Source organism: Lynx canadensis, chromosome A1, assembly GCF_007474595.2.
Source record: "Lynx canadensis isolate LIC74 chromosome A1, mLynCan4.pri.v2, whole genome shotgun sequence".
In the NCBI taxonomy this organism is placed as follows: Eukaryota; Metazoa; Chordata; class Mammalia; order Carnivora; family Felidae; genus Lynx; species Lynx canadensis.
In genome coordinates this window covers 92,139,821-92,154,892 of record NC_044303.2, presented here as the reverse complement: position 1 = coordinate 92,154,892, position 15,072 = coordinate 92,139,821, and the positions used below count along the sequence as shown (strand labels likewise).

Below are 15,072 nucleotides of genomic sequence, written 5' to 3'. Positions count from 1 at the left end.
AAGGGGCCTCTGGGACAACATCAAGTGTACTAACATTCACATATTGGGGTCCCAGAAGGAGAGGAGAGAGTAAAAGAGACTGAAAACCTATTTGAAGAATTAAGGCTGAAAACTTGCCTAACCAAGACATACAAGTCCAGAAAGCACAAGTCCAAAATAAGATGAACCCAAAGAGACCCACACCAAGACATGTTATCATTAAAATGTTAAAAAGTAAAGACAACAGGAATCTTAAAGCAGCAAGAGATGGGGCACCTGAGTGGCTCAGTCAGTTAAGCATCCAACTCTTGGTTTTGGCTCCGGTCGTGATCTCATGGTTTGTGGGTTCGAGCCCTGTGCTGCACTCCATGCTGACAGTGTGGAGCCTGCTTGGGACTCTCTCCCTCTCTTTCTCTCTGCCTCTCCCCTGCTCCTGCTCTCTCTCTCAAAAATAAACATTTAAAAAATTTTTTTAATATTTTTATTTATTTTTGAGAGAGAGCGAGTGAGCGAGTGTGAGCAGGGGAGGGTCAGAGAGAGAAGAGGAGAGAGAATCCCAGGCAGGTTACACACTGTGAGCACAGAGCTGGATGCAGGGCTCAAATTCACGAACCATGAGATCATGACCTGAGCCGACCCAAGAGTTGGCCACTTAACTGACTGAGCCACCCAGGTGCCCCCAAAATATATAAACTTTAAGAAATAATAAAAAAATAAAAGATATGAAAAAAAGCAGCAAGAGAAAAGCAAGTAGTAAGGGAACGCTGATAAGACTATCAGCTAATTTTCAGAAGAAACTTTGTAGGTCAGAGGCTCCTGGGTGGCTCAGTTGATTATAAGCATCCAACTTCAGCTCAGGTCATGATCTCATGGCTCGTGAGTTTGAACCCCACATCAGGCTCTTTGCTGTCAGCACGGAGCCTGCTTTGGATCCAGGACAGAGGAGCCTGGTTTGGCTCTGTCCGACCCCCTTCTCTGCCCCTCCCTTGCTCATGCTTGCATGAACACTCCCTCTCAAAAATAAACATTAAAAAAAAAAGGAAAAAAAAACTTTGTTGGTCAGAAGGCTGTGGTATGATATATTCAAAGTGCTGAAAAGGAAAAACAAACCAACAAACAAAACCTTATGACCAAGAATACTCTGCCTGGCAAAGTTATCATTCAGAGTATAAGTAGAGGTAAAAGAATTTCCTGGTCAGCAAAAGCTAGGAGTTCGTCACCATGATACTGGCTTCACAAAAAATATTAAAGGGACTTTTTCAAGCAGAAAAGACAGTAACTAGAAATAAGGAAATATGAGGAAAAAAACCCCTCACTGGTAAAGGCAAACATAGAAAAAGTAGTGGAACAACCACTTATAAAATGGTAAAAATGTGACATCAAAACCATAAAATGTGTGTGGGGGGGGAGTGGAGTAAAAATGTAACTAAAAAACATTTTTTTTTTCCTTAGAGACAGTGTGAGTGGGGGAGGGGCAGAGAGAGAGAGAGGGAGGGAGACACAGAATCCGAAGCAGGCTCCAGACTCTGAGCTGTCAGCACACAGCCCGATGCAGGGCTTGAACCCACGGACAGTGAGATCATGACCTGAGCTAAAGTCCAGTGCTTGACTGACTGAGCTATCCAGGTGCTCCCAAAATACAATGTTTTTAGAAGGAGTTTGAACTTAACTACCAATTTACAACAGACTGCTATACACAGCTTGTTATATATGAATCTCATGGTAACCACAAACCCAAAACCTGTAATAGATGCACAAAAAAAAAAAAAAAAAAACCCAGAAAGGAATCTAAGCATAACACTAAGGAAGGTCATCAAAGCACAAGAAAGCAAGAGAAAAAGCAATAGAGAATTGCAAAACCAGCAGAAAAGAAAATGGCAGTAAGTACATAGCTATCAATAATCACTACAACTGTAAATGGACTCAATGATCCAGTCAAAAGACACAGGGTAGCTGAATGGATTAAACAAACGAACAAACCCAGGACTCATCTATATGCTGCCTACAAGAGACTCACTTCAGACTTAACATACAAACTGGAAGTAAAGAGATGGAAAAAAGATAATGCATGCAAATAGAAGCAAAAAGGTAGCAGTACTTATATCAGACAAAATATACTTTAAAACAAAGATTGAAATAGATAAAGAAGAGCATAATATAATGATAAAAGGGATCATTTAAAAAATTTTTTTAACATTTTTATTTTTGAGAGATAGAGACAGAATGTGAGCAAAGCAGGGGCAGAGAGAGAGGGAGACACAGAACCCAAAGCAGGCTCCAGGCTCTGAGCTGTCAGCACAGAGCCCGACACAGGTCTCAGACTCACCAGCTGTGAGAATATGACCTGAGCTGAAGTTGGACACTTAACGGACTGAGCCACCCTGGCACCCCAGAATAAGTGCACATGGAACATTCTCCAGTACAGATCACAAGGCCACAAAACAAGTCTAATAAATTGAAGATGAAATCACACTTACCAACCACAACAGTGTGAAAGGAGAAATCACTTACAATAAAGGAAATGGAAGAAATACAAACACACGGAGGCTAAACAAGATGCTACTAAACAACCATTAGGTTAATGAATAAATCAAAGAGGAAATAAGAAAATACCTGTGACAAAAATGAAAAAACAATGCTCCAAAATCTATGGGAAACAGCAAAAGCAGTTCTAACAGGGCAGTATAGTGACACAGGTCCATATCAAGAAACTGGAAAAATCTTAAATACATATTTTTTAATGTTTATTTTTGAGAAAGAGAGACAGAATGCAAGCAGGGGAGGGGCAGAGAGAGATACACACAGAATCAGAAGCCGGCTCTGGGCTCTGAGCTGTCAGCACAGAGCCCAACATGGGGCTCGAACTCCTGGACTGAGATCATGACCCAAGCCGAAGTCAGACACTTAACCGATTAAGATAGCCAGGTGCCCCTAAGAAACAGGAAAAATCTTAAACAATCTGAGCTCACACCTAAAGGAGCTAAAAAAAAAAAAATAAAGCCAAAAGTCAGTAGAAGGAAGAATATAAACATAAGAGCAGAAGTAAATAAAGACTAACGACAAAAAAAAAAAAAAAAAAAAAAACAATGAAATTAAGAGTTGGTTCTTTAATAAACAAAACTGAAAAACCTTTGGTCAGACTTGTCAAGAAAAAAGAGAGAGGACCAAATAAAATTAGAAGTGAAAGAGAAGTTACAACCAATACCACAGAAATATAAAGGATCATAAAAGATTTTCATGAACAATTATATGCCATTAAATTGGACAACCTAGAAGAAATAAATAAATTCCTAGAAACATACAATCTTCCAAGACTGAATCAGGAATAAAACAAAAATCTGAACAGATGATTATTAGTAATGAATTTCAATCAGTAAAGAAACAAAAACGAAAACAAAGAAAACTCCCCCAAACCAAAATTCCAGGACCAGACAGCTTCATAGGTGAATTCTACCAAACATTTAAAGAGTTAATACCTATCTTTCTGAAACTTTTCAATTTATTCCAAAAAACTGAAAAGGAAGGAACATTTATTTATGCTCATGAGGCCAGCATTACCGTGATACCTAACCCAAAGACACTGTAAAAAAAAGAAAATTACAAGCCAATATCCCTGATGAACATAGATGCAAAAATGCTTAACAAAATATTAGTAAACCAAATTCAACTAATACATTAAAAAGCTCATACACATGATCACATGGGACTTATTTCTGGGATGCAAGGATGGTTCAATATCTGCAAATCATTCAATGTGATACATACACCACATTAACAAAACAAAGGATAAAAATCATCCAGTCAGTCAAGAGATGAAGAAGCATTTGACAAAATTCAAAATCCATTCATAATAAAATCTCTACAAAAGGTGGGTACAGACATAACATACCTCAAACACAAAAAGGGCATACATGGCAAACCCACAACCAACATCATACATAATAGTGAAACGTTGAAAGCTTTTCCTCAAGAAGACAAGGATACCCCCTCCTGCCACTTTTACTGAACACAGTCCTAGTCACAGCAATCAGGCAAGAAAAGGAAATAAAAGACATCCAAATTAGAAAGAAGGAGTAAAACGGTCATGATGCACAGATGACCTACTACAATATAAGAAACTCTCAAGTCTGCACCCCAAAACTATTAGCATAAAGGAATTCAGTAAAGTTGAAGGATGCAAAATAAACAGAAATCTTGTGTCTCTATCTACTAGTAGCAAACTATTGCAGAAATTAAGGAAACCATCCCGTTTACAACTGCATCAACAAATAATTAGGAATAAATTTAACTGAGGAGATGAAACAGCTGTCCCCTGAAAACTGTAAGACACTGATGAAAGAAATTGAAGATGACACAAATAAATGGAAAGATATACTGTGCTCATGGGTTGGAAGAATTAATATTATTCCCATGTCCATACTACCAAAATCAGCCTATGGATTTGATGTGATCCCTATCAAAATACCCAATGACATTTTTTTCACAGAACTGGAACAAATAATCCTAAAAAGACTCCCAATAGCCAAAGGAACTTTGAGAAAAAGGAACAAAGCAGGAGGTATCAATCATACTCCCAGATTTCAAAGGATACAATTTATAGTAATTAAAACAACATGGTACTGGCACAAAACCAAACACGTAGACAAATGGAACAAAATAGAGTCCAGAAATAAACCCACACTTATTTGGCCAATTAATCTATGACAAAGGAGGCAAGAACATACAATGGAGAAAAGACAGTGTATTCAATAAATGGTGTTAGGAAAACTGGACAGCTACATGCTAAAGAATGAAACTGGACCACTTTCTTACATCATATATAAAAATAAGCTCAAGATGGATTAAAGACTTAAATATAAGACCTAAAACCATAAAACTCCCAGAAGAAAACAGGCAGTAAACTCTTGGACATTTATCTTTTTGGATCTGTCCAGGCAAGGACGACAAAAGCAAAAATAAACCATTCGGACTACATCAAACTGAAAAACTTTTGCAGAGTGAAGGAAATCATAAACAAAACGAAAAGGAAACCTACTAAATGGAAGAAGATGTGCAAATAAGAGATCTCATAAGGGGTTAATACCCAAACTATATAAAAACTCACAAAACTCAGTATCAACTGTTTTTTCAGAGTCCACATAAAAGTGAAATCATATGGTATGTGTCGTTCTCTGATTTGTTTCACTTAGCCCAGTACTCTCTAGCTCCATCCTTATTGTCACAAGTGGCAAGATTTCATTCTTTTCTATGGGTGAGTAATATCGCACTGTGTACATCATATACCACGTCTTCTTTATCCATTCACAAATTGATGAACACTTGGGCTGCTTTCCTATCTTGGTTCTTGCAAATAACGCATGATGAACACAGCGGTGGATAGTTCTTTTCAGATTGATGTTTTTATTTTCTTCAGATAAATTCCTAGAAGTGGAATTGCTGGGTTATATGGTAGCTCTATTTTAAGTTTTTTTTTTTTTTTTCCAGAAACCTCTGTACTGCTTTCCATAGTGACTGCACCAATGTACATTCCCATCAACACCTTTTCTCCACATCCTCGCCAACACCTGTTATTTTTCATCTTTTTGATAAAGGCCATTCTGATAGGTGTGAGGAGATATCTCATTGTGGTTTTGATTTGCATTTCCCTGATGATGAGTGGTGTTCAGTATCTTTTCATGTGCTTGTTGGCCATCTGTAGGTCTTTTTCGGAAAAATGTTTATTCAAGGCTTCTGTTCATTTTTCAACTTTTTTTTTTTTTAATTATTAAGTTGTGTAAGTTCTTTACATATTTTGGGTATTAACCCCTTCCTGGATGTATGATTTGCAAATACCTTTTCCCATTCAGTATGCCACCTTTTTGTTTTGTTGATAGTTTCCTTCTCTGTATACAGGCTTTTTGATTATAGATGTAATCCTATTTAGTTATTTTAGGTTTTGTTGCTGGTCAGCTTTGACAAGGGCGTCAAGACCATTCAATGGGGTAAAAATAGTCTTTTTTTTTTTTTTTAATTTTTTTTTTTCAATGTTTATTTATTTTTGGGACAGAGAGAGACAGAGCATGAACGGGGGAGGGGCAGAGAGAGAGGGAGACACAGAATCGGAAACAGGCTCCAGGCTCCGAGCCATCAGCCCGGAGCCCGACGCGGGGCTCGAACTCACGGACCGCGAGATCGTGACCTGGCTGAAGTCGGACGCTTAACCAACTGCGCCACCCAGGCGCCCCAAAAATAGTCTTTTTAAAAAATATGTTTTAAATATTTTAAATAAACAAGTGGGGGAGGGGCAGAGAGAAGGGGACAGAGAATCTGAAGCGAGCTCTGCGTTGACAGCAGTGAGCCTGATGTGGGGCTTGAACTCCCAAATTGTGAGATCATGACCTGAGCTGAAGTTGGATGCTCAACCAACTGAGCTACCCAGGTGCCCCAAGGATAAAAATAATCTTCAGCAAATGGTGTTGAGTCAACAAGATATCCACATGCAAAAGAGTCAAGTTACCCCTACCTCATACCATATGCAAAATATTAGCTCAAAATAAACCAATGACCTAAATGTAAGAGCTAAAATCATAAAATTCTTAGAAGAAAGCAAAGGTGTAAATCTTCATGACCTTTGATTCATCAGTGGTTTGTGAGATATGACTCGAAGGCACTCACAAGCAAAAAAATAATAAATTGGACTCCCTCAAAATTAAAAACTCTGTGCTTCAGAGGAGACTACCAAGAAGGTGAAAAACAAGTCAGAAATGCGGGGAAATATTTCCAAATTATCTATCTGATAAGGATCTAGTACCTAGGATATGTATCTAATTCTTAGGGTGCTGGGTGGCTCAGTAGGTTGAGCATCCAACTTTAAAAACATTTTTTTAAATGTTTATTTATGTTTGAGAGAGAGAACGTGAGTGGGGGAGGGGCAGTGAGAGAGGGAGACACAGGATCCAAAGCAGGATCCAGGCTCTGAGCTGTCAGCATAGAGCCTGACACGGGGCTCGAACTCACAAACTACGGGATCATGACCTAAGCCAAAGATGGATGCTTAACTGATGAGCCATCCAGGCACCCTGAGGATCCAACTCTTGATTTCAGCTCAGGTCATGATCCCAGGGTCATGGTATTGAGCCCTGCATCAGGCTCTGCACTGAGCATGGACCTTGCTTAAGATATTCTCTCTCTCTCTCTCTCTCTCTCTCTTCCTCTGCCCCTCTCACCCAGTTATGCATGCTCTAAAATAAAAACTTTTAAAAAATTAAAGATTCTTACAACTCAGCAAAAAGAGATAAGTAACCCAATTAAAAAAATGGGCAAAGGACAATGAGTAGACATTTCCTAAAGAATATATATAAATGGTCAATTAACTATATAAAAAGATGCTCAGCATCACTAGCCATGAGGGAAATGCAAACCACAATGAAGTACTATTTCACACTCACTAGGATGGCTATCATAAAAGACAGAAAATAACAATTCTGGAGAGGATATGGAGAAATTGGAACCCCTATACATTGTGGGCGGGCATGTAAAGTGGTACAGCTGCTTGGACAAAGTCTGTCATTTCTCAAAAAGTTAAACCTAGGGTTGCCATACGATCCAGCAAGTCTACTCACAGGTGCCTACTCAGTAGAACTGAATATATATGTCCAAACAAACATATGTACACACATGTTCACTGCAGCATTATTCATAAGAGCCAAGAAGGGGAAATGTTGATTAATGGAAGAATGGAAAAATGCAATGTGGCATTATTCATACAACGGAATTATTATTCATCCACAAAAGAGAATGAAGTACTGATTCATGCTATAACATGGATGAACCTTGAAAATATTATTCTGTGTGACAGAAGTCAGACACAAAAGGCCACATGTGTGATTTCATTTATATGAAATCCATTTATAAGAACAGACATATCCATTGAGATAGAAAGGACAGTGACTGCCAGGACTTACAGAGGGAAGGCAACCGGGAGTGGCTGCTAACGGGTATGGGCCTGCTTTCTGGGTGATGGAAATGTTCCAGAATTAAGACAGTACTGATGGTGGTACAACTTGGTGAGTACACTAAAAACCACTGAATTTTTATTTAAAGTTTGTTTATTTAAGTCATCTCGACACCCCACATGGGGCTCAAACCCACAACCCTGAGATCAAGAGTTGCATATTCCACCAACTGAGCCAGCCAGATACCCCCTAGCTAAAATATTTAAATATAAGGCCCTGATAAAAAATATTCTTAGGCACACAAGATCGCAGAAGTTCTGCAATATAAAGGCTTACACTGAAAATGATTTGAGATGGAATACTTTTAATACAGATACTATTAAAAGAGAAAAGCATGATAAACTGAAATTATAAATGAAGATGTTAGCAACAGGCCTAAATATACCAATAGTTACATTAAATTTAAATTGTCTTAAGTAATCACTTTTAAAGTAAAATATTAACAAGTTTACACCAAAACCCCCCAAATTCTAGATATATATTCAATAAAAGAAACACAACTAAAGCTGACTGAAAGGTGGACTCATAGCAGATAAAATGTGATTTAAGACCCAACATCATTATTAGGAATGGAAAAGATTACTCTTTGTGATAAAGATTCAATTCCTGGAAAATTGACTACTGTCTTACACCATACACAAAAATTAACTCAAAATGGATTAAAGATTTGAATATAAGACCTGAAACCATAAAACTCTGAGAAGAAAACATACCTGATAAGTTCCTTGACACCAGTCTTGGCAATTTTCTGGATTTAACACCAAAAGCAAAGGCAACAAAATAAACGAGTGGGACTACATCAGACTAAAAAGCATCCGCACAGCGGAGGAAACCATCAACAAAATGAAAAGGCAACTGACCAAATGGGAGAAAATATTTGCAAATCGTGTATTTGATAAGGAGCTAATAGTCAAAATATATACAGAATACACACAACTCAATAGCCAAAAAACAAACAATATGATTAAAAAATGGGCATTAAAAGATCTGAACAGACATTTTCCCAAGAGGACACACAGATGGCCAACAGGTACACAAAGAGGTGCCCAACATCACCAGTCATCAGGGGAATGTAAATCAAAACTGTGGTATTACCTCGTACCTGGGAGAATGGCTATTACCAAGAAGATAAGAAATAGCAAACGTTGGTGAGGATGTGGAGAAAAGGGGACCTTTGTGTACTGTTGGTGGGAATGCAAATAGGGGGAGCCACTATGGAAAACCGAACAGAAGTTCCTCAAAAATTAAAACTAGAATGATCAGGGGCACCTGGGTGTCTGAGTCAGTTGAGCCTCTGACTTCCGCTCAGGTGGCGATCTCGTGGTTCATGAGTTAGAGCCCCACATCAGGCTTGCTGCTGTCAGCCTGTCAGTGCAGAGCCCATTTCGGGTCCTCTGTCCCCCTCTCTCTGCCCCTCCCCTGCTTGCACTCTCCCCCAAATGAATAAATATTAAAAAAAAAAAAAAAAGAACTACCATATGATCCAGCAATTCCACTTCTGGGTATTTATCCAAGGGAAACATAAACACTATCTCAGAGATATCTGCACCCCACTATGTTTCTTGCAGCACAATTTTCAATAGCTAAGACAGAGAAGCAATCTAAATGTCCATTCATGGTTGAATGGATACAGAAAATGTGGTATATATTCACAATGGAATATTATCCCACCATAAAAAAAAGAAGGAAATCTTGCCATTTGTGACAACATACCCTGTACCTTGAGGACATCATGCTAAGTGACATAAGTCAGACAGAGAAAGACAAATAATATATCTCACTTATTTGTGGAATCAAAACTAAAAGCAAAAAACAAACCCAAGATGGAACCTTAGATACAGAGAACATATTGGTAGTTGCCAGAGGTGAGAGGGTGGGGGTTGGGCAAAATTAGTGAAGTTGGTCTAAAGTTACAAACTTCCAATTACAAAATAAATAAGTTCTGGGGGCATAATGTACAGAATGGTTACCATAGTTAACAATACTCTGCTGTATTTTTGAAAAACCTAGAGCTGAATATTGCAGTGGTCCTCACTTTAAATTTAATTAATTAATTAATTAATTTTTCTGAGAGAGTGAGCATGTAAGTGCACGTGAGCAGGGGAGGGAGAGAGAAGGAGAAAGAGAATCCCCAGCAGGCTTCATGCTCAGCATGGAGCCCAACGTGGGGTTCAATCTCACAACTGTAAGATCATGACTTGAGCAGAAATCAAGAGTCAGAGGCTTAACCAACTGAACCACCCAGGTGCCTTAGCCCTCACATTGTAGAACTTAGAATCCCTTTACACTCTCAAAAATTATTGAGGAACCCAAAGAGCTTCTGTTTATATGGGTTATATCTATTAATATTTACTGGATAGAAATTAAAACCTGGAAATCTGAATAATTAATGTTAAGAAAATTAGTGTTAAATTAATTTTTGTTAGGGGCACCTAGGTGGCTTAGTCGGTTAAGCGTCCAACTTTGGCTCAGGTCATGATCTCAGGGTTCGTGGGTTTGGGCCCCTCATCGGGCTCTATTATGACAGCTTGGAGCCCGGAGCCTGCTTCAGATTCTGTGTTCCCTCTCTCTGCCCCTCCCCTCCTTGCACTCTTCTCTCTCTCTCTCAAAAAAAAAAAAAACCCAAAAAAACCCAAAAACATTAAAAAAGAGATGAAATGAAAATCTATACCAAATATCATCCTTGATGGACAAGTATTATAAATATTCCTATAAACTGGACAAGTATGCCCACTATCACCATTGGTTGTCAACTATGTATTGGAAGTCTCACCCAGTATAATCAAACAACTGCCATTTTTTTGAGAGGATATGATTTTTTACATAGGAACAAAGAAGAAAAGGTCTGCCTATAAATTACTAGAAGTGATAGAACAGTTTAGCAAGAGAATGGATAAAAAAATTAATATACAAAAGTCCACATTTTATACAGCAGCAGCAAAGAGTATACAGATAAAGAGAGGTCATCTTTTATGATAGAAAGTTTCAAATATCTAGGAATAAATTTAATAATGTGTAAGATCTCTGTGGGGGAATTTGTAAAACATGGAGAGGTATGCCATGTTCATGGGTAGCAAGATTCAATAATATACATCAATTTTTGTTTCAAATTCATCTACAGATTCAAGTGATTTCCCTATCAAAATTCCAACAGGGTTTTTCCTGTTTAAAGATAACTTTAAAATAAAACATCAGTGAAATAGTAAAGGGCCAGGATGGCCAGAACACTTCTGAAGAAGGAAAAAACAGGTCAGAGGAGAACTTTTCTACCAGACATACAGCTCATTAAGAAGTTCTAGTAATAAGGCAGTGTGGTAGAGCAACAGATAGACAAACTGACTAGAAGAACAGAAAGAAGAACCTGGAAACACACCTGTGTGCATATGAACTCTGGTTACGTAATGCAGGTAGCATGTCCGATCAGCGGGGGAACAAAGGAAGCTAAAAACATGTTATTCACATTCACAGAGATGAAATGTGATTCCTGTTTCACACCATGTACAAAAATCACCTGCAGGTGGACTAAGGGCTTATATGTCAAAACAAAATGTTAAGATACCTAACAGAAACTGTAGATGAATACCTTGTAGACTTTAGCGGTAGGGAGAGATCTCTGAAATGAGACACAAAAAGAATTATTAAAGGAAAGACTGATGTAGTCCATGCTAAAATTAAAAACTGTGGTTCAGGGGCGCCTGGGTGGCGCAGTCGGTTAAGCGTCTGACTTCAGCCAGGTCACGATCTCGCGGTCTGTGAGTTCGAGCCCCGCGTCGGGCTCTGGGCTGATGGCTCAGAGCCTGGAGCCTGTTTCCGATTCTGTGTCTCCCTCTCTCTCTGCCCCTCCCCCGTTCATGCTCTGTCTCTCTCTGTCCCAAAAATAAATAAAAAATGTTGAAAAAAAAAAAAACTGTGGTTCAACAAAAAATATGTAAAAGAAGTAAAAGGCAAGTTATAAATGGGATGAACATATTCACAACCTACACAATTGACAAAAGACCAGTATCAAGAATACGTGTGTGTGTGCCCCTGTGTACACACACACACACAAACGCATATATACACATACACAAATGCATATACACAGGCACACAAAACTCCTGCAAATAAGTAAGAAAAGCTCTAGTAACTCAATCAAAAAATGGGCAAAAGAAAAAACAGGCATTTTGCAGAAAAGGAAACACATGGCCAATAAACATACGAAGATATCCAAAATCTATAAAGAACTAATATAACTCAACACTCAAAAAACAAATAATGCAATTAAAAAATGGGCAGAAGACACTAACGGAAATTTCTCCAAAGAAGACATCCAGATGGCCAACAGACACATGAACAGATGTTTACTGTCACTTAACACCAGGGAAATGCAAATCAAAACTACAATCAGATATCACCTCACACCTGTCAGAACGCTAAAGTCAACAACACAAGAAACAACAGGTGTTGGTGAGGATGTTGAGAAAAAGGCATCCTTGTGCACTGTTGGGAATGCAAACTGGTGCAGCCACAGTATGGAGTTTGCTCAAAAAGTTAAAAAGAGAACTGCCTTATGATCCAGCGATGGCACTACTGAGTATTTACCCAAGGAATATTAAGAACACTAATTCAAAGGGTTACATGTACCCTATGTTTATAGCAGCATTATCTACAATAGCCAAGATATAGAAGCAGCCCAAGTGTCTATCGACTGATGAACGGATAAGGAAGATGTGGTATATATAAACAATGGAATGTTATTCAGCCATAAAAAGGAATGAAATCTCACCATTTGCAACAACATGGATGGAGCTAGAAAATACAATGCTAAGCGAAATAAGTCACAGAGAAAGACAAATACCATATGACTATCACTTCACTCCTATGTGGACTTTAAGAAACAAAACAGACAAGCAAAGGGGGAAAAAAGGGAGAGAGAGAAACAAACCAAGAAACAGACTCTTAACTAAAGAGAACAAACTGAAGGTTATCAGAGAGGAGGTGGGTGGGGGGTGGGGGAAATAGGTGATGGGGATTAAGGAGCACACTTGTCACGATGGGTGTCACATTGGGTGTTGTATGGAAGCACTGAATCACTATATTGTACCCTTGAAACTAACATTATACTGTATGTTAACTAACTAGAATTTAAATAAAAACTTAAAACAAAAACATATGAAGAGATGTTTCACGTAATTTGAAACCAGGGGATGGCGTATCAAGAACACTCCCTGACATGAGGGGCTACCATTTTAACCCTACTTTCCCGGCAAATGTTAAAAGGCATTTGAGAGGAAGTAGACCCACAGAATCTCTTACCCGCCACAGGCAGGATGCTAACTTGTGACCTACTGTGGAAAACAGATGTCATCATCTGTTAAAATGGAGGTGAACACAGACCCCCATGACCTAGCAATTACACTTGTAGGGTCTATTCCTAAGACAGACTCTTGCACATGTACAACAGAAACTTATAAAAGTTATTTACAGCAGCAAAAAACATGGGGACAACCCCAGAGCACATCAAGAGGAATGGACAAATAAGCCAGGGCCCATTCATATGGTGGGGTGGCTCAGTTGGTTAAGCGTCTGACTCTTGGTTTCAGCTCAGGTCATGATCTCAGGTTTCATGAGTTCAAGCTTTGAGTTGGGCTCTGTGCTGACAGTATGGAGCCTGCTTGGGATTCTCTCTCAACCCCTCTCTCTGTGTCCCTCCCCACCCCCCCACCCCCACCCCGGAATGTCTCTGTCTCTTCAAAGTAAACACATACCCTTAAAGCAACAACAAACTTCAGTGACAAGCAATGTGGACAATTCTTAGTGACTTAATGTTAGGTGAAAAAAACAAATCTCCAAAGACAACACACAGCATGATACACGTTTTATAAGGTTAAAAAAACAACCAGAATAAATAATGAACGTGGTGATGGTTACCGGGGTGGCAGAGGCAATGAGATGGGACTGGGGAGCAACCATACGGGTAGATGCAGGTTACTGTCCAGGTCCTAACTTTCATTTGGAATAATGGCTTCTTGGATGCTTATTACATAAACAAAAGTACCTGGATAGCTGGCTAATGATGAGAGGACCGTGCAGGGACAGAGGATGAGTCTTCATGAACCATGGTTTGTATGATCTAACTATGGGCACTTCAGGTTAAGCCAAAGAAATAAAAACCCAGATCTGTCTTTCAGCCCTCACAACACACTCCTTCCTGCTCCCAGGGCTGCTCCTCCCTGTTCCCCCAGACGCCCCACTCACAGGACACCCCTTCTCCGCCCTCCCTCCCACATCCCTCGTCCCTTGTGCTGTCCCCGAATGCAAGCTGTCCACGCCTCCAAGGTCAGGTGTCTACAGGTCTGGTCCAGGGCAGGAGCTCTAAGTGACGATTTGCCAAACCATCAGCCCTCACCCTTAACGACCTCTGCCAACTTCTGCCCACCTTGCCCAATCCTGACATGTTTCAGCCCCAATTTGAACTGGCTCTTTTTTGAGAAGTCATAGTGAGTTCTTCCCTCGACGCTGTCCCTGCCCATGTCCTCCCTGTGGCCTGTGCCCAGACTTGGGTCTTCCTGTCTTAGACAAGATCCTTCTGGATCCGTTTCCCCACCTCTGGTTCTTTCTCTACACTGATCACCAGAGATCCTTTTCGAGTGTATTTCAGACCTCATCTGTCCCCAGTTAAAACCCTTCCATGGCTTGTCATGGCTCGTCACTGACGTCAGGATGGGTCCTGACTCCTCAGCTCTTTCTGAGGAAGCCCCTGCTGATGACCATGCTCCCCTCACCCCCTGTATGTTCTCTCAGTGCCGCTGAACTTAGGGAAAGCTCTCCAGCCTCCCCCGCCCCCCCCAAGGACAGGGAGCCATGCCCTCCTCAAAGCTCCAACTGGAATGTTAACTCTGCTCCCAGACCACTAGTCACCCAGACAGATGGAGCTCCTCACACATCTGTATCAGCTCAGGCACAGGGCCTGACACCCAGCAGGGAGAGAGGGCCTCTTGTATTCATTCTGCATACTTTACAAGGCACTGTCTCTTGAGACAGCTTTTAGATTGATGCGAGTTTTTAAAAGGTGTGTGGGGCACCTGGGTGGCTCAGTTGGTTGAGCGTCAGACTTTGG

General features: G+C 39.8%; 1 protein-coding gene across 6 annotated transcripts in view; it reads right to left on the bottom strand.

The window, feature by feature from the left end:
* The window catches only part of PHYKPL (5-phosphohydroxy-L-lysine phospho-lyase), a 38,990-nt gene that overhangs the window by 13,955 nt on the left and 9,963 nt on the right, over positions 1 to 15,072 (bottom strand). The window lies entirely within an intron of this gene.